The sequence below is a fragment of the Myodes glareolus genome, chromosome 1 (genome assembly GCF_982192425.1).
Source record: "Myodes glareolus chromosome 1, mMyoGla1.1, whole genome shotgun sequence".
Lineage (NCBI taxonomy): Eukaryota > Metazoa > Chordata > Mammalia > Rodentia > Cricetidae > Myodes > Myodes glareolus.
Genome location: NC_142026.1, coordinates 21,753,096 through 21,780,549, shown reverse-complemented (window position 1 = coordinate 21,780,549; position 27,454 = coordinate 21,753,096). Strand labels below are relative to the sequence as shown.

The 27,454-nt window shown below is 41.3% G+C and overlaps 1 long non-coding RNA gene across 1 annotated transcript; it reads left to right on the top strand.

Moving 5' to 3' along the window:
* The first annotated feature begins 3,489 nt into the window (after positions 1-3,489).
* Positions 3,490-26,833, top strand: LOC146896157 (uncharacterized). The gene is made up of 3 exons (XR_015004510.2): positions 3,490-3,594; positions 20,444-20,625; positions 21,968-26,833. It is a non-coding gene; the product is annotated as an uncharacterized LOC146896157 (long non-coding RNA).
* The last annotated feature ends 621 nt before the right edge of the window (positions 26,834-27,454 follow it).

The following is a 27,454-nucleotide window of genomic DNA, read 5'->3' as shown; positions in this document are numbered from 1 at the left end:
AGTTTGTTAGTCATTCACACACACAAGAAAAGCATATTGCCGGAGCAGAAGGGAAATGCTTGGAGGAGCAGGTGATTAAATTTCTATTTTCATGACTGAGGACCGGCTGACTTGCTCACAAAAGCAGCCTCATGCAGTATTGCGCACCCTAAGGGCACCCGGTAAATACTTAGGGCTTGGATGGCAGAAGGATCTGCTCGGCCTTTGTAAACCTTGGTGCAGAAACTGAATTTTCCAAAATGATTATGTGGCTGGTAGAGACCGCTTTGCGCCCGCTTACTCCTCTGTGCTGCTGTGAAATGTCAGCTCAGACTGACCTGATTTACATAGGGAGGTTAGTCAGTCTCAGGGTCCCACCATCAAGGACATTCTGAAAGGAAAGAAATAGGGACCTTTATCTGCAGGGACTCAGGCGAGAGTCCACGGGAGGAAAGTTGAACTATGATCTAAGAATTATTCCCCTTGCTCCTTTAGGAAGATGTCATCACGTCTGTTAATCTCTGCTTGTTAGGAAAAAAGAATAAAAATATCTCTCTACCTGTTATCCACAGAGGGGAGCAAGCAAAGGGAAGAGAAAGGAGGACTAATTAGACTTAGATCCTTCCAGTAGAAGCTGTTTTCTTTATGCTTTGTTACTACTGACTGACAGGGACTCTGAGCTCCATCCCGGGCATGGCAGTTTATTAACCACTGCAGTCTGGCCCGGTCCTTCATCTCTCCTCCCTCTGTCTTGCAGGTTTTACATCTCATGTACATGCCATGACTCTTACATTTATAATCTCTAGCCCTGGGCACAACCTCACATAGATGAGTTTTGTGCTTTATGTCTTTACTTGTTGGCCTAATATATTCAAACCAAACCTCATAATCAACCCTGAAAATAAAAAAAAAAAACTAAAACAAAATAAAATTTAAAAAGTCAAAACTCATTCCTTTTCTAGGAGGAAACACTGCTTGCAGCTATCCAATCCCAGAAGTCTAAGATTAATTCTGCATTCCTCTGGTCTTGTTTTCTCAAATTCATTAGGAAGTTTTAAATTCTGGATCTGTTCCCTTCTCTAGGCTCACTGCAAACACCCTGCTAAAAACCATGGTTGTTTCTGATGGATTTGACCTGTCTTCTTTCATTTCTAGCTCCAACGATGTATGTTTCCAAACATGAATTCAGGTAAAGGTGGGACCCAGGGCAGCCTGGCCATACATATGGGGCCCAGGTGGACAGCTGCCGTGGCAGGCTTTGATGGGGACCAGCTAAGAAGTAGGCCTAAGTTTCTCGGTTTACTGGCAGGCAGTACTGGGTTCCAGGAAAAGCCATAAACTGACACCACCCAGGAAGGGCCAGCCTCTAAAGGAGAGTACCTGGCATTCCAATCATTAGATAAGATTAGACAAGACCAACAGGTGTCCTGGAGCCCAGGACTCAGCTATTTCCCCTTTTGCAAAGATACCCCTAGACAAATGTCAGTCAATCAGGGTCTTGAACCCTGGAAATCCCCCTCACCCCAACCTCTACTATGACAAAAACCCTACCCTGACTGAGCTTGTCACTCTCTGCCCTCAACATTTTTTTTTTTTTTTTTTGCTTTTACATATGGGATTTGGTCTCTACGGTGCTCTTTTGGGGGGTCCCCCTTGTTAAGTTGGGAGCATAACTGCAGGCCTGAAAGTAGTATTGGTCTGAACTCCAAATCCTAGCATGCCAGGTCTTGACCCCTCCCTGTGGGGGGTATGGACCACTCCCACGGGTATTTAAGTGAGCTCCCAAGGGAGGAACATGTGGTCTCTTTCTTTTCCTCCCTGTGGTGGTTGCATTGGTCGCCTCCTGATTCCCCCTTGGGGCCACCCAAGAGCGCAGGAATCCCATTAAACCTGAATATTTCTTAATTTGGCTTGTTGTGATTTGGCTTGATTGGGATTTTTGTGTCGGCAGAGAGCTTGCGTTAGGAAAAATTCCTAACACCCATGATCTGGTCATAACAGTAAAACGCTGGAAATACAAATCAGACCCTTTACAGCTTAAAGAAAAGGTTCCTAGCTGCCCAGTATCTCACTTTGACATCAGACTCTTTATGAGTCTGGTCTATCCAATCGCACATTCCTATTGTTGTTAGCTTATTGTCAATTTAACATAGCCTGGAATCCACTGGGAAGAGTCTCAGTGAGGGATTGTCTAGGTTGGGTTGGTCTTTAGTCATGCATATTAATTGATGTGGAAAAACCCAGTTGACTATGGGTGGCACCATTCCCTAGGCAGGGGTCCTGGACTATAGTGAACTGAGCACAAGCTAGTAAATTGGAACAGACACTCTCTGTGACTAACTGCTTCAGGCTTCGGCCTCCGTGACTTTTTTCAGATGATAGACTATATAACCTGGAAGCTAAAATAAACCCTCTCTGCCCCAGATTGATTTACAAAAGAAAAATCAGAGAATTTTATCACAGCAATAGAAATGGAAGTAGAAAACTTATTCTTACTTAGGTTTCTCTCAGTTCCTCCACTATGTATGCCCATCTCATGCTGCCCAATAATCCGTCCAGCTTTGCAGTTGCCATTCTCTTTGGTGGACATCATTCTCCTTCCTCTTTTCTGTGGACCTACCTGTAATGATCTGTTCTGTCTCTTTAAGAAGCAAGCCACGCCCACTCCTTCCCCTGTCTGCTGAGGCAGGCAAATCTTTCCTGCTTGCAGCCCTTACCATCTCCCTCTTGGAGACCTTCCCTTACCGTCTCCCTCTTGGAGAGGCAGCTTCTGTCTCTCTCCTCTCTCTCTCTGCCTCTCTGTTCTTCTCCCTTCCCTCTCCATAACCCAACCAATAAATATCCAACCTCACTCTACATGGCGTGCCTATACATGTCTCTGTCTCTTGCCCGCTACATGTCTCCCTGCCCGGGGCCAGCCGCCTTCAGAGACATGCAGTGTGGTCTCATGGTGTGCCCATCTGTCTGTCTCTTCTCGTGGCCTGCTGCAGCCACTCGGGGAACTGAGCCAGTCCCTGCCTAGGACTGGCTGCTCTTGGGACCTGCTGTCTGCTACCACATGGCCTGCTGCCATCACTTGGGGGACCTGCGGTGTTTCTGCTGCTGCAGCCGCCGGGGATCCCGCAGCATTTTTAATTAATCCATTACACTATTTTTTTCCATCTTTGGATGTCATCTCTAAGGTCACTCCCCTGGGAAGTCCTTTCTGAATACCCTCTGTAAAGGAGCAGTCCTTCTCCTCTCTCCCATCCTTATGTATCACACCACTATTTAATTCCTTTGTAGAACTAGTGGCGTGCTGAAATTATCCAGATTCCTCATTTTCTTGTGTATTGCTTTTCTGTCATCTCCCTGCCTTGTTCTAAATAAGTTCTATGTGAGCAAAGGCTTTGTCTCAAAAGGAGTATTTACCATGAAGGCATAGCCTTAATTCAAAGCCCAACATTGGGACTTTCTAGGTATGTGACCCTGGGGAATTTTCTTAATCTCTCTGTTCTCTCCTATCTCCTGCAGTGGCCGTGAAAAGATCACTCTCATGGTGCATCCCCAGCACAAAGACCCATCCCTAGTAAGCAGGACTGGCCGTCGTGCTGTTAACAGCAGTGACTGCTGAAGGTATGGAAAACTCATGCATGGGTTGCATTTATTTAAAGATTGCTTCTGCTGCTTTAAAAGAGGTTTTGGAATATGCCTGGGAAGATGCAGCAGGGGCGCTGTCTTTGGAAGTTGTCAGGGAAGAGATGCTGCTGTGGAGAGATAGAGAATCTGGAATGGGGGGCTGGAGAGATGGCTCAGAGGGGCTGGAGAGATGGCTCAGAGGTTAAGAGCACTGTCTGCTCTTCCAAAGGTCCTGAGTTCAATTCCCAGCAACCACATGGTGGCTCACAACCATCTGTAATGAGGTCTGGTGCCCTCTTCTGGCCTTCGGGCATACATGCAGGCAGAATATTGTATACATAATAAATAAATAAATAAATAATTAAAAAAAAAGAATCTGGAATGGAAAGTCATAACAATAGAAGCCAACGTTTATCTTGTATTTATTTTGTGTATATACCCAGGCTCATTTCCTATTTTTTCTATCAAAATTGTTGATGGGTTTCATGGCAAGTTGTATCAAGAAACACTCCTTATGGTCACTGCTTACACCAGGCTTCCTTACACCACTGAACTGCTTGAGGTCATGCCCTAAAGGGAATGTCCTTTATCCTCTACTCATTTGCCTTCTGGGTACCCATAGGTCCTCAGCTCTCCACGCAAATGCAATTCATTCCCTTGGAGGCGCCTCACGTGACTCTACAGAATGTTCCAGATGTTCATGTCTCTAGAATACATCATTTTCCTGGTCTTCCCTTGATGTATCATGACTTAGCATTACGTGATTCTTTTCTGAATCTGCTTTCCCAGTCAGATGGCAAGTTTGGTGGAATCAGGCTCTACCTTGTATTTTTTACTGTCATACGGTGAGAGAGCTCCAGAAAGCCTCCCCATTGGGCAGGCAGTAAGAAACACCCGATGAAGTAGATGTCAGCTAATCAACAGAACAAAATGTCTAAACCCAACTTCGGCTCTCCTCCAGAAGTGGAAAACACTGGAGAATTTGATTTGAATTAAAAGTTTGTCCTGCTTTTACTTCTTTCCCATCTAAAATTAACTTGAAGTAATGATGCTAGACAAAATTTTTCTTCAGCTCTAAATGAAAAGAGAAGTCAAGTCAGGCATGGCTGTGTGTACTGAAAGCCCTAGGTCTTGAGAGGCTCAATCAGGACTGTTGTGAATTTGAGATCAGCCTGGGCTACAGACTGAGTCCTAGGGCGGCCTGAACTGAATTAGAGCCAATTTTTTTTAAAAGTTCTATTTAAATCAAAGAGAAATTAAAGTTTAAACTGTAGGAAATTGTTAAGTTTAAGTAAAACCAAGATACTTTAAAATTTTTTTTTATCATATTAAGAATATCTAGGGGGAAAATGACTTCTTATTTTTTGCTGCTGAGCAGATGTATTCCCATGGCTTCACGAGACTCCTGTAGACACAACACTGCTCAGAGGAAGACTTTATTCTCCTCAAAAATTTAGATTACAGTTCAAAGAATTTCTGCTGACACCATCCATCCTACAAATGAAAAAAACGAGCCAGAGTAATTGACATTATTTCTTAAGAGTTTGGCTCAACAACACAAAAATTCAAACCATGGAAATTCAAAGAAAAGGGAACACTGAGAAGCAGTATTTTCATGATCACTTGATGGGGTCCTCATTCAGCACCTTCTCATTTTCGTAAAAGTAAACATGACTTCACTGCAGCATGAACCACGCTCATGGTTGACAACTCTTGATTATTTCTGGCCACTTTCTCCAACCCCCAACCAGGGCTTATTAGGAAACTAGCTAGGAGTCTGAGGCAATTCAGAGAGAAAATAATCCCACTCAAAGGCAAAATCTTTAGAGAGGAGAAAGATGACCAAGAGAAGATATCGTTTTTACCCACTGAAATGGTGGCTTCTGAGAAGCAGGAATGCTTCCAAGGGGAGAGGTCAGAGCTTGGGACAGGAGCTCTTTTATAAAAGTTCATAAAAGAAACCATGACAGGTTTGAAATCTAAGACAAATCACAAGATATTTGTCAAGCGTGCTTGTGGAGAAAGCTGTTTCAGACATTATGTAATGCCAAGTCTCTTGTCTGGAATTTGAGGACCTTTCCCTTGCTTTTGACAAATTAATATTCAAGCAGGGATATGATTTGTTTGCACAAGGGAATGTGAAAGGTATATTTACCATTTGGCATTAGATGTCAGAGTCCTAAACTGAAATTACATTATTGATGAAGTTATTAGAAGGTCTCAATATGAATTGGAGCATCAAAGAAAAGTTTACATAAAAATATCTCTTCTGAATCAGTGTTCAGCCTAGGAAATATGACTTATATGACAGAAACAAAGTGGAAGAGAATAATAATAATAAAAGTGAACATAAAATGAGGACATTCCAAACAGGAGAGGAATCTAATCACCTAGCCATCTTTTTCCTCTTATAAGTGCTCTTTGTCATTCTTTTCATCTAATTTAAGTGTAAATTTACACAGCAGTTCAGGAACTTGACTCATTCTACAGCAATTCATATCTGTTATGAATCTACTTTGGTTAACTTTGCTAAAAGTTTCCCTAGAAAAATGTCCAAGTTCTGTTCAGTTTTTAGAATGTTTTTGTATAGAGGTCTACAAGGTAATCTCATTTTTTAAAAAAATCATATGTTTTAAGGATTGTTTTTCAGTTATTAATCCTTTATGTTTTCTCTGCTTTTCTCACTGATTAAATTAGCCAGTGTTTTTTATTATGTTTCTTCTTGATAAAGTCCAACATCTTGTCTCAGTGCTTAGATCGAAATTCTTTTACTGTCTCCCTGATAAACTTCTGCTTTTATATTTGCTATATCTCTCCTTCTACGGTATTTCAGTTTATTTTATTTTCGTTGTTTAACTTTTGTGGTTGGGCATTTGTCTTCTTTTCTTATTCTTTCCTTCTTTTAAACTTTCTTTTTATTTATTCTTTGAGTTTTTCATGCCGTGCATCTCAACCCCATTCATTTTCCGTATACTCCCTCTGCCCTTGCAGCAACCCTCACCAGAAAAAAAAAAATTGAGAGAAAAAAGAAAAGAAAAATAAGGGTGGTGGGAGATCTCGTCTTGGAAACTGTAGTGTGACATAGTGAGTCACACAGTAAACCATTTTATCCATATATCTTTACTTGTAAGTGTTCATTGCAGAGAGTCAGTGGTCTGGTTCGAGGCCTGTGGTTTTTACTACACTGTTGATGCTGGGCCCTCACTGGAACCCCTCTTGGATATCCTGCTGCTGCCCTGTGTCATAGAGACCCTGCAGTTTTGGGTCTGCAGGACCAGTTCCTTCACATGCTCCAGCAGATCACAGATGGGGTGGGTATTGGGGCCGGCCAACACATAAGCCTGGTTCTGGGCTTTGGTAGTTGCTCGATTGGTCAACCTGCCAGCTCTCCTTTGTCCTCACCACCAGGGTGAGCTCTTCTGCATATTCTTGGTAGTTTTCCCTTTGCAGTGATGAGCAAGGGGTGGGACCAGTTCTCTTCCTTTCCTGTCCTCAGGGTCAGATCTCCCACTTCTACAGCTTCAGGGCCAGCTCTACTGTGTTGCCTAGGCACCTACCTCAGGCGTTGTTGGGTGGAGGGGGGCATCTCTCTCATGCCCATGCCACATGACAGCTTTTCTATGCTCACAATATTGGGGCTGCCAATGGGTTTGCCTCTATTTTGCTGCCCAGGAGAGGTGCAGGGCCTGCTTTTCTGACTTTTGCAGCTGGTGATGGGCAGGAGCAACTCTCCCACCCTTCCAAACTCAAAGCCAGCTCAGCACTTCCGCCTGCCTCAGGCATTGATGGGAGGTGGGGTAGGGGGTGGGGGGTAGGGGGTGGGGGGGTGGAGAGTGGGGGGGCGTAGGACAGAGGTCTTCCCTTTGTTTTAACAAACAACTTAAGACTACGAATTCCCCTCTGATAACAACTTTAAGTATGTGCTATGGACTTTAAAATAAAATTTTTATTTTATTTTAAATAAAATTTAAAATGTTTTCATGATCATTCATCCTTACAGATTCTGCTATTTCTGGTGCACATTTCCTTTTTTAATAACTGTTTATTCAGTGTTATGGCCATGTCACACACAGTGCACCTGATCTTGTCTGAATTTGGAAGCAATGCAGAGTCAGGCCTGATTAGTCCTTGGGCGTGGGAAGTGCTTTACCCTCCTTCCGTGGGTGTCCAGCCATGGAATCGATCCAGGAGTCCATTAACAGAGGGATGAGGAGAAAAAAACCAAAACAAACACCCCAAAGAAAACAACCATGGTCTATGTACAGAATGAAATTTTACTGATATACAAAGAATTGAATCATGTTCTTTGTAGGAAAATAACTGGAATTGGAGGTTACTATGTTAAGTGAAATGAGCTATACAAACAGCAAAGTGTCTCATGAAAGCCAAAAACTAAGGACAATGTCATTACCAAAACATGACAAGATGACCTTAACACAGAGGGTGCCTCCTAAGAAAAGGGAAGGTGGTGGGGGTAGGGCAAGCAACAGATGGTATTTAGAGAAGTAGGTAGATCAAAACACAACAAGTACACGTATGAAACCCATTATCTTATACAATTAATATCACTGAGTAATAACAACAAGTATTGAATTACGTTTTTTAATTTTAGCATTTTATAATTTTAGAGGTAGGGCAGATATTTTGCATGTATAATATGAGATTTTGATGTAAGTGTATTTTATGCGATGGTTGTAACAGTCAAGCTATTAGCATATGCACCATCTGACACAGTTACCAATTTTTATGTCATATGGTGAGAAATGATGGTATCTGCTCTAATAGACTTCAGTTCTAAAATACGTTACTCCTTTCATCATGTTGTATGCTGTCTAGTTTTGTGTCAACTTGGCCCAAGCTAGAGTCATCAGAGAGGAGGAAGTCACAACGGAGAAAGTGCCCAGCCCGTTGTGGCTGGGACCATACCTGGGATGTGACCCTGGGTTTTAGAAGAAGGTAGACTGAGTAAGCCATCCAGGGAAGCCAGTAAGCAGCACTGGCTTCCCGACCTCTACGTTAGCACTAGGTCCCTGCCCCGTTTGAGTTCCTGTCCTGACCTCCTTCAATGATAAACAGTTATCTGAAGGTGTAAGCCAAATAAACCCTGTCTTCACCCAGGTTGCTTTTGATCATGTTGTTTCTTAATGACAATAGCAATAATAGCCTAACTAAGGCATGTTATTTGTTACATCTCAAGAACTTATTCACAAGGAAAAGTTTTCATCCCTTGACCAATGAATGTATCTCCATTTATTCTGTACTGATTTTATATTTCCAGAAAAACTATAAACACAGTACAGAGAATCCTCATATACACTTCAACCATTTTTGTCTACTATTAATATCTTATGTTATTATGTTATATCAGTCAAAGATAAGAATCAATGTTGATATACTAATATGAGTTATTTTTCATTTTTTTATTTAGATTTCTTTAGCTGTCCCTGTTCAAGTTGTTTTTTCTGTACCAGAACCCAGTCCAGGTCACCACATTGTATCTCACTGCCACATCGACCCTCTGGTCTGTGACAGGCAGTTATATATAAGTTTTTAAATTTCAATGAAAAAAGACCTTATCGGTAACTGAAGATTTGATTGAGTTGTCAATAGAGGGCGTTAGTGGTCTATTTTGTGTAACTTATTCTCCCCCCCCCCCCTTTGACCTAAGATAGAATCACTGTTGCACGTGTTCTGTGAGTGATTTGGAAGAAAATGTGTTTTCTGTTATTAGGACATAACATTCACTAACAATTCATGAGATCCATCTTCTTGATTGTGGCATTGAGTCTTCTCTACTTTACTGTCTTATGCTGAGAGTGATGTGCTAACATTCCATATTACAGTATGGTTCCTGGCCTTTCTCTCCATGCATACATGCTCATAACCAATTGCTTTTCATTTTGTATTGTTACTGTTTAGCATTGAAAATCGTCCTTCACCTCATTTAATAACTCAAATTCCCTTTTGTCTGGCATCAAAACCTCAGGTGTCATTTTGTTATAATTTTCATTTTCTGTTCCACCTTCATTTTAAACTTTTCTGAATCATGTTCATTTTAGTATTTCTTGTGTACAGCATAAAACCAGGTCTTTCAAACTTAATTGGGCATTTTTTCTTTAAAAGTTAACACAAGCTCATTTGTGTTTATTGACACAGCTGTTACGTTTGGTTTAATGCTTTAAAATTATTTTATAGGCACTATAAGAGATATATTGCCCATACTTTTAATATAATATGCTTTCTTTGCTCTTAAAATATTTTTATTTTCATATTTTTGAAAATTTGTATTTTTCTATTTTTTTGCTAATCTTTTACTATCTAGTTTTTGAGTCTTAAGTCATATTCCTTTTTTTTTGTTTTTTTTTTGAGACAGTGTTTCTCTGGATCTTTTGAGTCTATTCTGGAACTAGCTCTATAGACCAGGTTGGCCTCGAACTCACAGAGATCAGCCTGCTTCTGCCTATCAAGTGCTGGAATTAAAGGTGTGCGCCACCACTGCCTGGCTTTTATGTCATATTCTTTAATGCTATTAACAATCAATGAGTTTGAGCTTCCTTTCTATCAGTCTCTCTCTCACTCCCTTGCTTTCATTGAAGATCACATATCTAATTATTCTTCCATCCTGTTCTGACCTTATTCTTAATTGGACTAAATATTCTAAGCATTCACCATGAATTCTTTTTGCATTGTTTCTCTAACTTTCTCTCAATTGGGTTAGGTTCATCTTCTAACAAGAAGCACACACTTATACAATAGACCCCAAATTCTTTACACTTAAAACTTCTGCATCTTTACATCTTGAATACATCAAAGTCAGCTTGGCTGGATACAAAATATTTTCATACTTCAGTCCTGTGAAAATGATAAGAATGTGTTCCCAGGTGGCTGTCAACTAAAGAAATGGATGTCGGTTGGAAGGTTGTCAAAAAGTCCTAGCTGAATATTTAGCTCCAGTTTGAGTCATGTTAACTACTTATTCACTATTAATTTTTTGACGTTTATGAACCAGGTGTTGTGTTTACATAACATTTGCATAACTCGTTTCTGTTAAGAATTGTCTTTTGTGATGAACAAGTTGAAGGTTTTAAAAACGATATATATCATGAGTCATATGGAAGAACTCTAGGTGGGAATTTATCTAAACCTACATATACTTGCTTAAGGTCTAATTGGGTGACAGCTGAGATCACAGACTATAGGGTCAGACATACCGGGTTCTAATATTGTCTCCAGCGTTTACTAGCATCTTTTTGTTGGGAAAGTCACTCACTGTCTCTGTGCTTCTACTACTCTTCCTGTTAAGCCGACCACTTTCTTTTATATCACTGTTCTTTCCAATGTATTCATGCATGGATAGGAGAACCCTTTTGTTGTATTGTCTAATCCCTATATTTTACCTAGAACTCAGCTTGAGGGCAGCTCATTTGTGAAATTTCCTTCAGCCACCATACATCCTTCTTTCTTTAGCCTTTTAGGGTGACATTCAGAATGAAATCTGGTCACATCTTTTCCATACATCCTGTCACAATTATTTTCCAGTCCAATTGCTACTGTATCACAAGCCTGTCAGGATAAAATGAGATAATCCTTTTAGTAAGTTGTGCCCTGCATAGTAAGTGCTCTCAATATTTTAGATACCACTATTGGCAGTAATTGAATCAATGACTCTTAGGATGAATGTGATAGTCAGTTTTGCTTGCCATCTTAATGGCATTGAGAGTCACCTAGGAGACACACCCCTGAGCCCATCTTGGGTGGTGTTTCCAGAGAGGTTTAAGTAAGGTTGCAAGATACACCCTGAGTGTGATTAGTACCACTTCATGGACAGGAGTCTTAGACTGAAAAGAAAAAAGACAAGACAAAACAAAAAAACCAGTGAAGTACCAATGTTCATCTCTCTTTGCTTATTGATTATGGATACCAAGTGACCATCTGCCTTACACTCAGCTTGCAGTGCTCCCCCATGATGATCTGTACCCTGAAACTTTGAGCTTTTGTAAAATAAACCATTTTTCATTAAGTTGTTTCCTGCTGGTGTTTGGTCATGGTAATGAGGAGAGTAACTAATACATGGGTTTTTATTTATTTTCCTAATCGTTAACTGAGGTTGGAAGTCTAAAACTGGAAGTAGAACCGCTACTTTGTTCAACGTTCCCCTAAAGATGAGCATATAGAAGAGAAGTCTGTATGGAGACAGCTAAAAGTCTAAATAAAGGTGATAGAAACCTGTGCACAGCAGTATCAAGGCAGCTTCAGAGTTGAGGAAGAAGTAAAGGGGAAACTCAATTTGGTGCCGAAGAAACGATTTGTCTGGCTGGAGGAGACACTTGAAATAACATGAGAATTCTGTATATTAAATGCCACATAGTCTCTTTAGGGCACAGTGATACATACTGATAATCCAGCAATCAGGAGGCATGAGCTGGAACACAATAGATTGTAAAGAGTGAAAGACCCCAAATAACTTAAGCTACCTTTAGAAGCATTGGACTAGATTGTATAGAGTTTTACTTTTAAAAGACTAAGAAAAAAAAAGTCAGGATATATTGATATTTTTTTTTAAGATTTCACTTCAAAAACCAAATGACATCTATTCTATTTTTCCACTAAAGACAACATACCTATCTTGATGGATTTTCTCTTTCTGTTATGCCTGACCGGACAGGGTCATCTTCAAGGTAGGTTGCGGATTGTCAAGATGGTGCTCTAGCACATTGGAAGGGCGCGTCCTAGCATGTTTGAGAGTGAGTGAGGCTTGGGTTGAAACCCCAGCAACTGCAGCTTTAAAAAAAAGGGCAAAAATCTTATCCTTACCTTTAATACTCCATGACATTTAAAAAGTTTTGTTCCCTTAAGAAGATTTCAGTGGTGGAGTAAGAGTGACAATGACATAATATTCTTCTTTAATGAGCTTTCTGCAATGGAGGTCGCAGAGTTTAATGGAATTAATTTGGCCAACACATTTAAGTTTAGAAGGAACTGTGGCACCTTCACCAGGCGGCATGGATTCTGACACGCAGAAACTCAAATCCTGCCAATTTCATGCAGAAGTGTGACTCAGGCAGTGGTAGTTTTGATTGAAAAGAAGCTCTCAAGGGTGCTGGTTCCTGAGATGACAGACAGACAGACGGACTGACAGACAGATAGATCAGCTAATATTCCTGGACTTCCATGGGAACAAATTCCTGGAGACCTTCAGGTTCTCCTCGATCTGACTCGGGGACCCACTTACTGTGTGTACTAAAAGTACATTCTGGTATAGGAGATGTAGGCTTCCCTGGGACTTAGCAGAGTTGAAGAAGGTTAAGTTGAAAGGTCAAAGTTACAGCTTCCTGTTGTGGATGCAGCCTTGTGTCCCATGATTTTCCCTTTTCCACCTTCACTTTTTTTTTATTTGGGCTTAAGAACAATAGCTTTGTGTTGGTGACATATGCTCTGGAGGAAATGTGTGTTGATGTCATCAAAGACCTAGAGGTGTCAGTATCAGGAACTAGATGGACCACGCTTAAATCACTAAAGATACAACTTCAGATTCAGACAGGCAACTACCATTGATTGACTCTTCATCTTTTTTTTTTAAAAAAAGATTTATTTATTTATTATACATACAATATTCTGCCTGCATGTATCCCTGTGGGCCAGAAGATGGCACCAGATCTCGTTTCAGATGGTTATGAGCTACCATGTGGTTGTCTGGAATTGAACTCAGGACCTCTGGAAGAGCAGTCAGTGCTCTTATCCTCTGATCCATCTCGTTAGTGCTGACTCTTTATCTTTTTATACTCATGTGCTACTTGAGTTGGAGACTTAACCTTCTCAAGAGCATCTACTACATAGGTAAGCACTAGGTGAAGAAATTTAAGCATTCAATATTAGCTATTATAGGTGGACTTTTCTGCCTAGACCTCTCATCCGCTTTCTCTTGTGAGTTACTCCCCAAATAACCAGACAGAGATGTAACATTTATTATAAATGCTCAGCCAATAGCTTAAGCTTGTTTTTTGCTAACTTAAACTAGCCCATTTCTATTAATCTTTGTGCTGCCCCAAGACTTGTTTACCTCATGTAGGTACTTCCCATCCTGCTGGTTCTGCATCTCATGGTGTCTCCTCAGACTTTGCCCTTCTTCTTCCCAGCATCCTCTGTTTTATGGCTGTCTTGCCTATCCTCCTGTGTAGCTAATGGCTGTTTAAATTTTTATTAAACCAATCCAAGTAACAAATCTTCACAGGGTACAAAGGATTATTCCACAGCAAGTTATCATTAAGACATAGATAATATCTTCTCTATTTCTTCTTCTTTTTCTCCCCCCCATCCAGATTCCAGGCTTCTTGGATTTGAGTTAAACCAGTTAGATTGATAGAAAAGGCAAAGAAAAGAGAAGGCCACAGAGACTTTACAGGGAAAAGAAAAGCACGAGATGTATGTTCTGAAAACATGAGAGTGGGCTCAGACCATCGTTAGGTTTGGAAATTGAGACAGAGCAGATGGTAAGGCTGTTAGTCTTCTGCTGCCACTTTAAGAACTAACCACACCCACCCCAGCCACTTTGGACTTCCCTCGCCGCCATCTTTCTCTCTCTCTGGTGCGTGTGTGTGTGTGTGTGTGTGTGTGTGTGTGTGTGTGTGTGTGTCTTTGTTTTCTCTCTGTTTTCTCTTCTTTAAGCAATAAATGTCTCCCTCTTCTTTAAATAATACTATGTCCTATGAGCCTTTTATCCGCCGTAACCGCCCACCTGACTCCCCTGGCCGCATGGCGTTGCAGGGACTCACAGCCATCCTTGCTGGACTCCGCGAGCCGTCCGGGACATCCCATCATCATATTATTTTTAAAAGAACAAAAAAGGCGATGGGCCATGTAGTAAGGAGAGGAATATGCTTGGAGATGAAATGTGAAGAGGTTAATTGCTCATAGGAAGACACTTGGAATTGATGAGACATTTAGTCCAAATGTCAAGCCAGTGAACACAGGAAAAATAATCTTTTACTTATTTATAGAAATTAGTAAAGAAACAACTATGAAATGAGTTTGATAGTTTTTTTTCTGGATATATATTCACTTATTTCTCTCAAATAAAATATGTACTTACTTTTACTTTGTGTGTATAAATGTTTTGCTAGCACATATGTCTGTGTACCATGTGTGTGCCTGGTGCCCATGAAGGCCAAAAGAGGTCATCAAATTCCCAGGGACTAGAGTTAAGAGAAGGTTGTAAGCTGCTATGGAGGTACTGGGAATAGAACTCCCGTCCTCTGGAAAAGCAGGTAGTGCTTGTAAGCGCTGAGCCATCTCTCCAGTCACTACTCTTACTTTTTTTAAATTTTGAGATTATAATATACTTAAATATTTCTCCCATCCCTTTCTCCCCTTCAAACCCTCCCATATACTCCTTCCTGCTCTCCTTCAGATCCATGGACCTCTTTTTCATTAATTGTTACTGCATGCACGCATCTTTTAGTAGCATATAATTTACTTATTTTTGTTCACCAGTATTTGAGACATTTTAAGCTAAATGTCTGAATTTGTGTTTTTTTTGTTTAGAGGATGTTTATGTTATAATTTTGGAATCAATATTGTTGTTTGTGGGGGGTTTCCTCAAAGAATTTGACCCTGATCTGAAGATGTGTTAAACTTTTGTTTACCTTAAACACTGCAAAGTTAATAAAGCAACACTTGAAATGTCCAACGCGAGTGAGAAAAAGACACGAGACGCAAACAAACCCATGGAAAGACGTGCCTACGTCAGACGCTGATGACAGGCGTCCCTATGCCTTGCACATGCGCACAAGGGTTTTGCGGGAGTACATCAGACGCTGATGACACAGATGGTGGACGACCCACCCATGCCCATACAGGGGGTTAGTTGACTCGCGGGTAGAGCTAACCACGCATGTGTGCTTGTGGGTCACGCAGGCCCTTTGTTCCCAAGGGTCCGCCCACATGTGCCTTAGGACCCAGAAGTGCAACCTTATGGTTGGCTGAATAATTCCAACATTTCCTGGAATTTAGGAGCTCGGATTATTCAGAACTGGACTCCTTACTTATCAGTTCATTGATTAGGAATTAAAGTGTTCCCTTTGAAAGAGCTTTGAGAAACTAGGCTGTGGTGGTGCATTCCCTTAATCCGAACTCTGGGGAGACAGAGGCAGGTGGACCTCTGACTCTGAGGTTAGCCTGGTCTACATAGGGAATTCTAAGACAACCAGAGAAACCATGTCTCGAAAAACCATAATAAATAAATAAATAAATAAATAAATAAATAATTCTAAATAAAATGCTGCGTGCAGGATAACTTCTATTATCAAGTCCAGATACCTTTTTTTCCAGGTCTGGGGAGGAAAAAAAAAATCAAAAAAGAGCGAATGAAAAGTAAGCACTGGTAGAAAATATATATTTCACTTCAGAAAATAATAAAAATATTTATAATGCAACTGTCAGTTTCTGGACAGGGGAAAAATTATGTCTGCTAAAGATTAAATCCTCATCACATTTGGGTGAAAAAAATCTTTTCCACTACCAATGTCAGTTTGAAACCTTAATTAGTCATGTGTACTTCTAAAAGTGAAGAAAAATGTTTTTATACTCTTAGGTGGGTTTACTTCTTCTGATGTTCAGTATTGTTTCCCAGATCTTTGTGTTCCCATTTCATCTTGTTTTCCTTTGCTCTCAAGGTGAATCTGCAGGTTATGGAATTGTTCAGTTCCATCTGACAACTTCTTTATTGACTTTTGAAGCATATTTTTGGGAGAGCTAAATATTTTGTACTGACATAAAATCATCAATTTATTGCTTGGAAAGTGTATTTTCTTACCTGTTGTAGAATATTATTTTAAAGTGCGTTACTTATGTTTATGCTCTGGAACATTTGTTTAATGATGCAAAGATGTGTTTGATTAAATAAAATTCTTCAGCATAAGGGAGTTGAGTCAGCAACTAGCTGGCTGGAAGCTGGGAGAAGCCAGGTGAAGGAAAAGGGTTCTTAAGGGGGGCAAGGAGACTTGGGAGGAGGTGAACTAGGTGACCTGCTTGCTATTCAGCCTCTTTGGGAAGCAGAATTCTACCTCAGCCTTTGAATCTTGAGTTCTTTGGAGGGACAGAGATTTAGATACAATCCTTTGGTAGCTTTGAAATAGCGCTGGAGGAAACAGAATTTCCTCAGGCTGTAGCTCTTGCTGCCAAACCACTGCTTGGTAGGGGCAGAGTTGCAGTTGCTGACTAGGGTAACTTTCGTTTAAAAGGCAGCAACGATAAAGAAAGCAAACATTGCTCGCGCCCACTGCCGCTAGTGAGAACCCAGTGATCATTTGACTTGGGGCCTTTTTGCAACACATTTTTGGCCTTGTTTTGTGTTTGTATTTCTGTTGTTACTGTTTTGTCTTTTGAGACAAGGTTTTTCTGTGTAGCCCTGACTGTCCCGCAACTCACTCTGTAGACCAGGTTGGCCTGGAATTCTGACATCTTCCTGTCTCTGCCTCCCTAGTGCTGGGATTACAGGCGAGGGCCACCACTGCTAGGCTGTCTTTTGTTTTGACGATGTCGTCTTTAGCCTTGGTTTCCACAGGACTGTCTGCAAAGCCAATGGCCCTAGTTATTTCATCTACCACAGGTAGGCACATTTAAGCCACTATTTATTCTACTTCATACTTTCACCTTCTCTTTTCTCATGATGGAGCTCCAATAAGAACTTAATAAATAAACCTTTTGATATCGTCCCGCAGCTCTCAAAGCTAGCATTATTTTTATCTTTGTGTGTGTGTGTGTGTTTATGTGTATTTGCATGCTCCTGTTTGCATGAGGCATGCATATATAGGCCAGAGGACCATCTGGGATGTTGCTATGCAGCTGATGTTCACACCTTTTCTGTTGCTTTGTTTTCACACTGAAATTCTCACTGATGTAACTGACTGGCTTGACTAAGCCAGCTGGCCAGTGAGTCTCTAGGATCCTATCACGACTTCCGCGGTTCTGAGATTACATGCTTGCCATCATGTCTGACTTTTATTATGTGGGTTCTGGGGAGAAAACTCCGGTCCTTGTGCTTGAGATGCAAACACTTCACCAAAGCATTTGTCTCCCCATCCCTTTTTGATCTGTTTTAAACTTGGGCCACCTTCCTCTTTCATCTCTACTCTGATGCTAACCTTGTCTAGTAATGTTTATTTTTCAGAAAAAGAGGGTTGGGGATGGGAATACAGCTGCATGCCTGAGGTTCTAGGTTTAATTTCTAGCACTGAAAAAAAAGTCATACACATATAAGACAAATATATATATATACATATATATATATAAACTTATACAACTATAAATTGTTATTTAAATATGTGTTGGTAGGGATCAAATAACTGACAAAAGCAGACTAGGAAGCAATGGTTTAGTTTGGTTCACAGTTTGGGAGTATGGTTTGTTAATACTGGGAAAACATGGCAGTGAGGGAGGCGTTAGCTGTAGTGGTAAGAACATGAGACAGCTGGCCACACTGAGTCTGAGACACATGCTGTTGTTGTTTGCTTTCTTGTGTACATCTAGTCTGGGAATCTACCCCATGGGTACATTTCTCAAGAAACATCAGAACATGATGATCATAAATATAAAATAAAAGTCTGAACATTTGTTTAATTTTCTACATGTGATGGTAAACCCTTTCTTCCCCTCAGCTGCTTAAAAAAAACCCAACTTTTATTGATTCTTTGTGGATTTCATATCATGTGTCCCCATCCTCCTCATCTCCCTGTCCCTTCGAATCTGCCCTCTGCCCTTGCAACCTCCCCCAGTCAAAATCAAACTTAAAAGAATAACCAAAAAAAAAAATCCAAAGGAACAAAACAAAACAACAGCAGCAAAACCAAAACAAGCAAGACAATCATTATTATCATCTTGTCATGGAAGCTGTAGTGTGGGCCATTGAGGCACAGTTTTCCCTTTAGTCCATCCATCTTTACCTGCAAGTGTTCTGTCAGAAGATCTGGCTCAAGGCCTCCTTTTTCTGCTACCCTACCAATAATGGGTTCTTGCTGGGGCTCCTCTTGGATATTCTGTTGTCCTGTGTCATGGAGATCCTGCTGTTTCGGATCTGTAGATTCATCTTCTTCACACGCTCCAGCAGTTCACAGATGCAGGGTATGTCATGGTGGGCCACCTCATAGCTCTGGTTAGGGGTCTGGGTGGTAGCTGGGTTGCTCAGCCGGCCAGCTTTCCCTCATCGCCATTACCTGGACAAGCTCTCCAGCACAGCCTCAGCTAGCTCACCTAATGCAGCGTGCAACAAGGGCCAGCTCTTCTACCCCCATGTCCTCAGGTTGGGGTCACCCACACTCAGATCACTAGGACCAGTTCTACTGTTTTGCTCAGGCACAGTGCAGAGCCCTCTCTCCTGATTGCTGTAGAAGACATACAAGGAGAATGCCCTGCACCCAACCTGGGCAGCACACTAGAGCTGACCTTGTTGTTGGGGGAAGTGAGCCAGCCCTGAGGGTGTCAGAGTAGAAGAGCTGATCCCTCAGCTGCTTTTGGTCTCAGTGTTTTTATCACAGCAACAGAAAACAAATTAGAACAGACCTGGTTTCAAAGAGTCAAACAGAAACAAGCACTTGAATATAGGGAAGAGCATACCTTTTATGGTGAAGGAGAATAAACACTATGGATTTTTTTTTCTTCAAGGGAATTTGGCAGTTTCTGGTAAAATTTAAAACACATATACTTATAAGAAGTAATTTCACTTCTAGAAATATCTATGTGATTATAAATACAGAAAATAAAAGTAGCAATCATTAATTCAGCTATAGCTTCTACACAGTGAGCGTTTCAGGCTGGATTCTTGTTCTATATACTTTTTATTATTATACCACACAAACACCAGGACATTCTTCAAGGAGTTCTGAAAGGCAGGAAGAAGACAGTGTATATAACCCAAAGTGTAAGATTAGTGACATCAGTTTATATCATGAATACATCTTGTTTTTACGACACTATGTGTTACATAAGAAAGAAAAACATTATGAATAACCCAAATCACAAACAAGTGCATTAAAATCTGTTTGATTATTAACTATGGATTGAATACAATAACCCACCCCTAAGAAAACAATTCAAATGTTAGATGACTTACTATTCATAAGGTTGAGGAAAGGCAATATTTTGAACCAACGGAGACATGTTATATCAATTGCTAAGTCATCTGGTGCAAATAACAGTTGCTATAGCAATCCAGAGAAGGAATCCCAGTACAGTACATGTAGCTTCTGGCAGGCAGATCCATCTCTATGATTCCTGCCGCCCTGAATTTCTCCAATTTCTATATCTAATGTTGCCCGGGTGGCTCAGTAATACAGCTATGGCTGTTGGTCCATCTGCTCTTCAATCGAGACATCTATTTCTTCTGGCTCAGGTTTAAATCCCTCTTGTTCCTTTCAAATTATGGCCAACACCTAAAGTAACTACAGACTACAGACACGGAAGAGAAATGTGGTGCTTTTACCTGTCAGGTTTGCTGGCCCTGTTTCTAGAAACACCCCTCATCAATAAGTTTCCTTTGTAATCCAAGCAGGGCACTATGGAATACTGTTCAAATACTATGGCATAAAGGAGTTAGACCTTTATGCCAGCAGCCCCACTGCTGAGCTGTGTGACATTGACAGTCTATTGTCACTCACGTGTTCATCTCATTCTCCCTAATATAGAGACAACAATACCTTCCTCGTGTTCTTTCAATGAAGTCCAAATGAGTCAATCTATAACACAAAGTGTTTAGAATAAATAGAAGCTTTAAGGTATAGCTGTTGAAGAAGTTTTAGTTACTGGGTTATTTCCGGGGTTTCCTTCCTCATCACGAAACTGTGTATTTCCTCAGGGATGCTGCTTGTACTCTGCCCTGGACCCCGACAGATGATTTGGCAGATTAAACCACATGTGATCCTCTGGCACTTGCTTATCAGCTTGACTCTTTGTTGCCGGCTTCGGGTACCAGTGTTCCACTCATACTTGGGCAATGCAGCTGCAGTTTTCGTGCATTCTGCTGGACAAATGTGGAAGGTAAACGAAGTTAAACTGAGAAGAACGAGAGCGATTCCAACAAGTTTCCATGGAAACAAAAAACAACAGAGACAGCTAAACCTGTTTTCTGAGACGATTGGAGCAGCTAATAAGGGTAGCCTGATAATGATGAGTTTTATTTTCAATTAACGAATTAAACATTGTGTGTGTGTGTGTGTGTGTGTGTGTGATGGGATCTATCTATGCAGCTAGGCTTGAGATTAACTCTGCCTCAAACTTGAGAGCCCCCTGCTCGCCTCCCAAGAGCTGGAGCTGCAGGCATCTGCCACTAGGGTCTAATTTGAAAAGGATACAATGAGGCCTCAGAAATGTGTCATGCTTCCTTTACTTGGTTGTCATGGAGACGTGAAAAGGGCCATGAAAGACAAAATGATAAAACAGTAGAAGGAGAAAGTAAGTTTGATAGGAACACAAGAGAGTTTCCTAATTGTCTCCATGGTTGATATGGTATAAATGTCCCCATCAGAGCTCCTGTTGAAATTAAAACCTCATTGTGACTTATCCAAAGGTCACAAGGACAGAACCTTTTTGAATGGACTTATCCATTCATTGATTAATGGACAGGGAAGTTGCTATATCATTTCAAGAGTGGCTCTGCGATAAGACAGAGTTTGGCTCTGTCCTTCACATGTGCCCACCTTACCTAATGTGATGGTCGACTCTCTCCTTGGAGTCCATGCAGACAATACCTACCAACAAGAAGTTGTGTGCCCCATGTGGCCTCTCAGTCTTGGCCTTCCCAGGTGCCAACACTGTAAGAACAAAACTCCTTTTATAAGTTGCCCGATCTTAGGTTTTCTGTTCTACTTTAGAAGCAGAAAATAAACCGGGACAAAGTTCTTCCTTTGCCTTAAAAGAGAAGTTCATTCATCACAACAGTGTTTGGATGAACTGAATGTAGAGAAATGAAGTCTATCTTCCCACTCAGTGACAATCTGATATTTTATTGACTAAAATTTGTAAACGTTTTCTAGACCCTGAGGTGGCACATTTTGTGATGTTGCCTGTTGCATAGTTACTGTGACTGCTGCTTTCAAATTGTTAATTTAGCTTCTTTTAAACATGTATTGATTTTCATGCCCCTTAGAGAGAAAACATAAATCATCTCTTTGGGTTTAGGTGTTTTCTATACTTTTAGTAGGCACCATGCTTAATACAGATGTTTATCAGAAAAAGCCAGAAGGCCATTTGGACTTTTGAAAGTGAAAAACTTCACTGTAAGATTCGATCGGAAGTCATGGGATTCAGACATGCATTTCATGCCGGAAGATAATAATCTTACTGTTAACACGTCTTTACTAACTTTGCTTCTCTGTTTCAGACAAACTGTAAGTCAGGTTGGCTGGCTGTGATGCCAAAGCTCCAAGAGCCGAGTACACCATCCTCTGACTCATTTCCTTCGGCTCCTGACTCATGGTTCTTTGTTCGTGTGGACCTTCGCAAGAGCACTCAAGATAGACTCGAAGTGCCCTGTGTTCTTTTGTAAGGCAGTAGGCGATCGCTACTAACGCTACCATTGTCTCTTGGATATGTGCTGCCTTTTACGGGCAGCATTGAGAGGCCACTGAATACCACCCACAGGGCTCAAGCCTTTCTTCTTCTCCATTCTTCCAAGCACGTCCTTCACTGTCTTCCTGTCTCCAGGATGACGCAACTGAACTTTGTTTCTTGGAACCAATTGGAACCCTCTATGTGGGAGTTGGTTAAACTGAGTCAGCTCTCTTGTCCCTTTCAATGCTTCCTTTCCAGGAGCTACCTGCCCATTACCTCACCCACTTCTGAGATTCAGTTTGAAATTCCAGCCTTGCTATCCTTTGTTCTCACATCCTGATATCCCTCTGTCAGCCGGATTAGTTGCTGAGGTAGGCTGATTGATTCCTCAGGGAACATGGCAGCTGAACTGCAAACAAAGAACAGTTGTCTCAGGAGTAGCCGACATGGACTCGCTTTTGTAATCAGAATGTATAAAAGGCATTATCTTGAGACATATGGGCAAACTTTATTACCCCGTCTCAGCCCAACTTCCTCTATTTGAGAAAAAAACCTTAGAGGAAATTGAGTTGAAAGGCCAGGAAGCAATAAAAACTAGGAAAGAATTTTATACAACTGGGAACCTTAAAAGAAGCCAGCTCTCAGGGCTCTGGAGAAGACTCACTGAGTAAAACCTGCTGGTAAGTTCGAGAATCCAAGTTCAGATCCTTAGCACCTACGTGAAAGCTGGTGAGGCTTATGCACTTGTCACTCCTCTGGTGGCAGCTTGGTGACGGTGGAGAGGATGTACAGAGACAGGCAGATCCCTGGTTGCTCGGTGGCCAGTGTAGCCCAAATATAAGCTAAAAAACCGAGTGTAGCTCAAAAACTAAAGTGGAGACCAATAACAAAAGGCATCTGAAGTTGACCTCTGACCTCCCTCATACATGCACAGTTAGAGCCAACAGATATATTTAAAAAGAAAAAGAAAAAAAATCCAGCTCTAAATTGGGATATGTTCTCTAATAGCAATTACACTTGTTTGCAATGAACAGTGTACTTCCCTTCACTAGAAGGAATCATAATTTTAAGAAGTAATCCCAGAGAAAAGATAGAGCCTTAGATTCAAGACAGTATCCATCTTGGCTTGTTCCAAGCGTCAACACAAAATCAGTTTGAAGGCAATCTCCCATAGCTACATCTCCTACGGAGAACTGATGGTTTTGTGTAGTGAACACTGACAATCAAAAGTATAGCAGGGGAAGATGAAGTTCAATACTTGGCCTTGTGCACATTCTGCTAACATAGCTGCTTTTTGGCACCATTTTAATACACAGTGACGTGTCAGTAGAAAGACCATGCTGAGAACATGCCGGAAAAAAACAGGTAAGACTACAAAACAAAGACGACATTTATAGAGGTGAGAGACATAGCCTACCAACACAGGAAATGGATCTCTACCCTGCCCCAATCCTGGCCCAAGGGTTGCTCTGCAGAAAATTATTTAACTGTGCCTTAAATGATGATGTGGATACAGAAGGTCATCAAACGCCAGCATCAGACACTGGGGACATAATAAAGGCAGTGAAAAAGTATGTTTTCTCTCTTTCAGAATCCTACCCAGAAGATTCTCTATCAAAGAGAACGTCTGCTGGTCCACGTGTATGCTGTGTTATGACCTTGGCAGGGAAGTTCTGCATCTTGCTGTGACTATGTCCTTGCCTTTGTAAAATGAGTGGTTCTCCCTCCCCCCCCCTTGTGGTGACACAGAACAATCTTTCTGCTTCTCCTTAGTAATCTTAATACTGATGAGAATCTATTTTTTTTCTAAATCCCGGAGGCCAGATCACAGGGTTCTTCAAACTGAGACATAAATGAAAGTTAGATGAATTGCCTTGTCCTTAACGAAAAAGTGGGTGTGAGATCTCTCTGTAGTTGTTTACGATTCACAAGAAATAAATGAAAAGGGCTCACAGAACAGAATCGATGCAATCAATTGTGCCTTCTCTTGGTAATTACAAGACCCTAGTCTTATTTGGATTGGCTCGGTCAATGAAAGATCAGTTTCTATGGCAAACCATTTCAGTTAAATGCATAAGCCAGTAACTAGGGCGCGTGAGCATCTTTCGGCTTCAGGGATTATACTTTTAATTTAGTAATATTCTTTGAAACATGTTGCGTTCTAATAAGTACCCAGGGTCTTAAAGTACTGGTGTGGAGTTATGACAGGTGATGCCTACCCTGATGTTAGTGTCTGGAAGCCCGAGGGAAGAAAATGTTGGAAAATGTTATTATCACACCATGAGTGATCTGCCTCAGATAGGCAGTGACAAAATGTTAGGTCTGTGAATTTATAATGAAAATCAACCGAGTCCTCTGAGACTTTGAGCAAACACATCCCTTCCATTTGATACAACGCTACCGCCTCGTGTTGCTATTCTCCAATAATTTCAACTTGCACCCTCGTGTTGCTATTCTCCAATAATTTCAACTTGCACTCATAGTCTAAGACTAGTCCCAAAAGGCAATAGGGTTTAGCTTACAATAAAGTTCCAGACTAAGAAAGGAACTGAGAATTTTATTCCTCTCCTCTTGAAGGGAACTCAAGGTTGTGCAGAAAAATTGAGTCAATGACAGACTCAGGAGTGTGCAGAGCCGCAGCGTCATTTTGTGTCCCAGTGTTCAGGGAATGTTGGAATGTGCCTAACGGATTTCCATTCCTTTAGGAACTGCTTGCTCTCTGTAGAAATTCAGTTTGCAGCCAAAAGCCATATGTCGTTAAAATAGTGTGACTTCACACAGAAAGAAACATGGGACCACGAGGCCGTTCCTCCTGCTTTATGCCAAGGAAGCACTGGCGTTAGGTAGAAACCACTTATGTTAAGTAGGAATATCCTAGGAAGACTCAACACTTTTTTGTTTAGTTGCAAATTCTTTTAAAATTAATTAGGAAAAATTAAAATTCACCAAAGAGAGAGCTGGGGAATGACTTAGCCATTACTTGACTGAACTATTGAGTGTTATTTTGATTTTTTTTTCTGATCTAGGGTTATAAACTATGGATGCTCACCAAACATCTCTAAGGCTTTTAAAACATGCATTTGAGCCCTGTCAAGATCTATTAAATTTGTGTTTCTGGAGCAGAATATGGCATTTGCAACCTGTAAGCTCCAGGGTTACTCAGAAGGGGAGGCTGGGTTAAGAATGGACACCCAGAGCTGTGGGGATGGATGCTCAATGAGCTCCATGACTCCTCTTCCCTATCTTTTGTAGAATGTTCAGGGTTATATTTTTAGTTATTGGATTTCCTTGTGTGACGGCTTAAGAGCAGTTTGAAGGGGCTCACAGTTCCCCATTCCCTGTACCCTGCTTCTCTCCCTGTCTTGGAGAAGACAGAGAGGGTGCATGTTCTTACAGAGCAAAGACAGAGCACTGTGGTATGGGAAGGACCTTGGTGGCGTGTCCGGATGACCTGGTAGGGTCCTTCATTTTAGGATGTTTAGGATGACGCAGGAGTGGAGGAAGCAGAACCAAAGATTCCAGAGAGAAGCTAAGGGCGAGTGCTGATGTATTAACTCTGAAGTGTAGTTCCTCTGAGGAATGGGCTCAGGGAGGCGAGACGGAATCCTAAAAGTCTCTGTGAGTTTCTTAATGATGTCAGAGATCTGGGCCCTTCCCATCGCTCCACATCAGCTCTAGTGAGTTGGCCTTTGGGTATCATGCTTGCCCCTCATGATCACAAGATGGCAGCATACAGGATTTCAAAGCAGGGAGAGAGAAGGGGTTAAAGGCAGGAGCAAGGGACTCTGGAAGCTTTCTACAAAGAAGCTAAGGCCTTGCAGCTCTGCTTCTTGTCGGCCTCTTGTGGATTACTGGTCAGATTCTGTTAGACTGTCATCATTAACTGAAAGAAACTACCACCGTTTATGGAGATTTTGATTTTTCTCAGCAGAGCAGACGGCAGGAAAGAAGAAAGGAGCTGGTGGCTAAGAGAGCAGCTACAGGAGCATGTGATGACTCATTGCCACTCCATGGGCCTCCCTCGCTCTTGAATGATAACAAGCAATACCCAGAAAAATAAATCTGCAAGCCATTATCTTAGAAGGTTCTCAAATTCATAGTCTGACTTGTTTGGGGATAGAACTGGAGGCCTGTCTTTTGAGGAATCCCCTCTGGTTGTTCTGATTCAGGGGATCTGTGGAACACACTTTCAGAAAATGGTTTTGAGAAGTTGAAAATTGGCTCAGTGGCTCTCAAACCAGCTGGACTGTTAGAAACCTTCGGAAATGTCAAAGCAATGCTTGCACATGGACCTCTTCCACAATCAATTCAGTAAAACTCCTAAGATGGAGGAGTCAGCATCCATTTACATCTCCCAAGATAGTTTTACTGTGTAGTAAGAGAAGCCTTCCAGGGACAGCAGCAGTGGGAGGAAGAAGGTACCAAATTATCCATGCTGGCTTGTGGAACTCTTTAGAGGAATGGATTCAGGGGAGACGATGAAGCAGAAGAAACATAAGTTAAGATAAACACCAATTAAAGAAAGACAATTATCATATAAACTCACTCATAGGTGGTTTTTAAACATGAAGCAAAGAAAACCAACCTACAAACTACAATCCCAGAGAACTTAGACAACAATGAGGACACTAAGAGAGACTTACATAGATCTAATCTACATGGGAAGTAGAAAAAGACAAGATCTCCTGAGTAAATTGGGAGCATGGGAACCATAGGGGAAGGTTGAAGGGGAAGGGAGAGGCAGAGAGGGGAGCAGAGAAAAATGTAGAGCTCAATAAAAATCAACAAAAAAAGATAAACACCAATTGATTTGCAAGAGATAATAGAAAAAGTCAATTGTCTTAGTCAATGTTCCATTGCTATGGAGAGACACCATAGCCATGACAGCTCTTACAAAGGGAAGCATTTAATTGGAACTTGCTTGCATTTCAGACATTTAGTTCAATGTCACCATGTTGGGAGGCATGGCGGCATATAGGCAGACACAGTGCTGGACAGAAGTCGCTTTAGAGTTCCACATCTGGATCTGTAGGCAGCAGGTAGATAGAGACAGTGGGTCTGGCTTGAGCATTTGAAGCCCCAAAGCCCACCCCCAGTGACACACTTCCTCCATCAAGGCCGTATCTACTCTCAGTAGGTGCACCTACTAATTCTGTCAAATAGCTCCACTCTCTAATGATCAAGCATTTAAATACATAAACTTACTGGGGCCATTCCTACTCAAACCACCACAGCAATACACAAAATAAATCACTCTTTCTTGGCTTTAACTACTGATTTTGAACACAAATTTTAGGCACAGGTATCTAAATGCTGT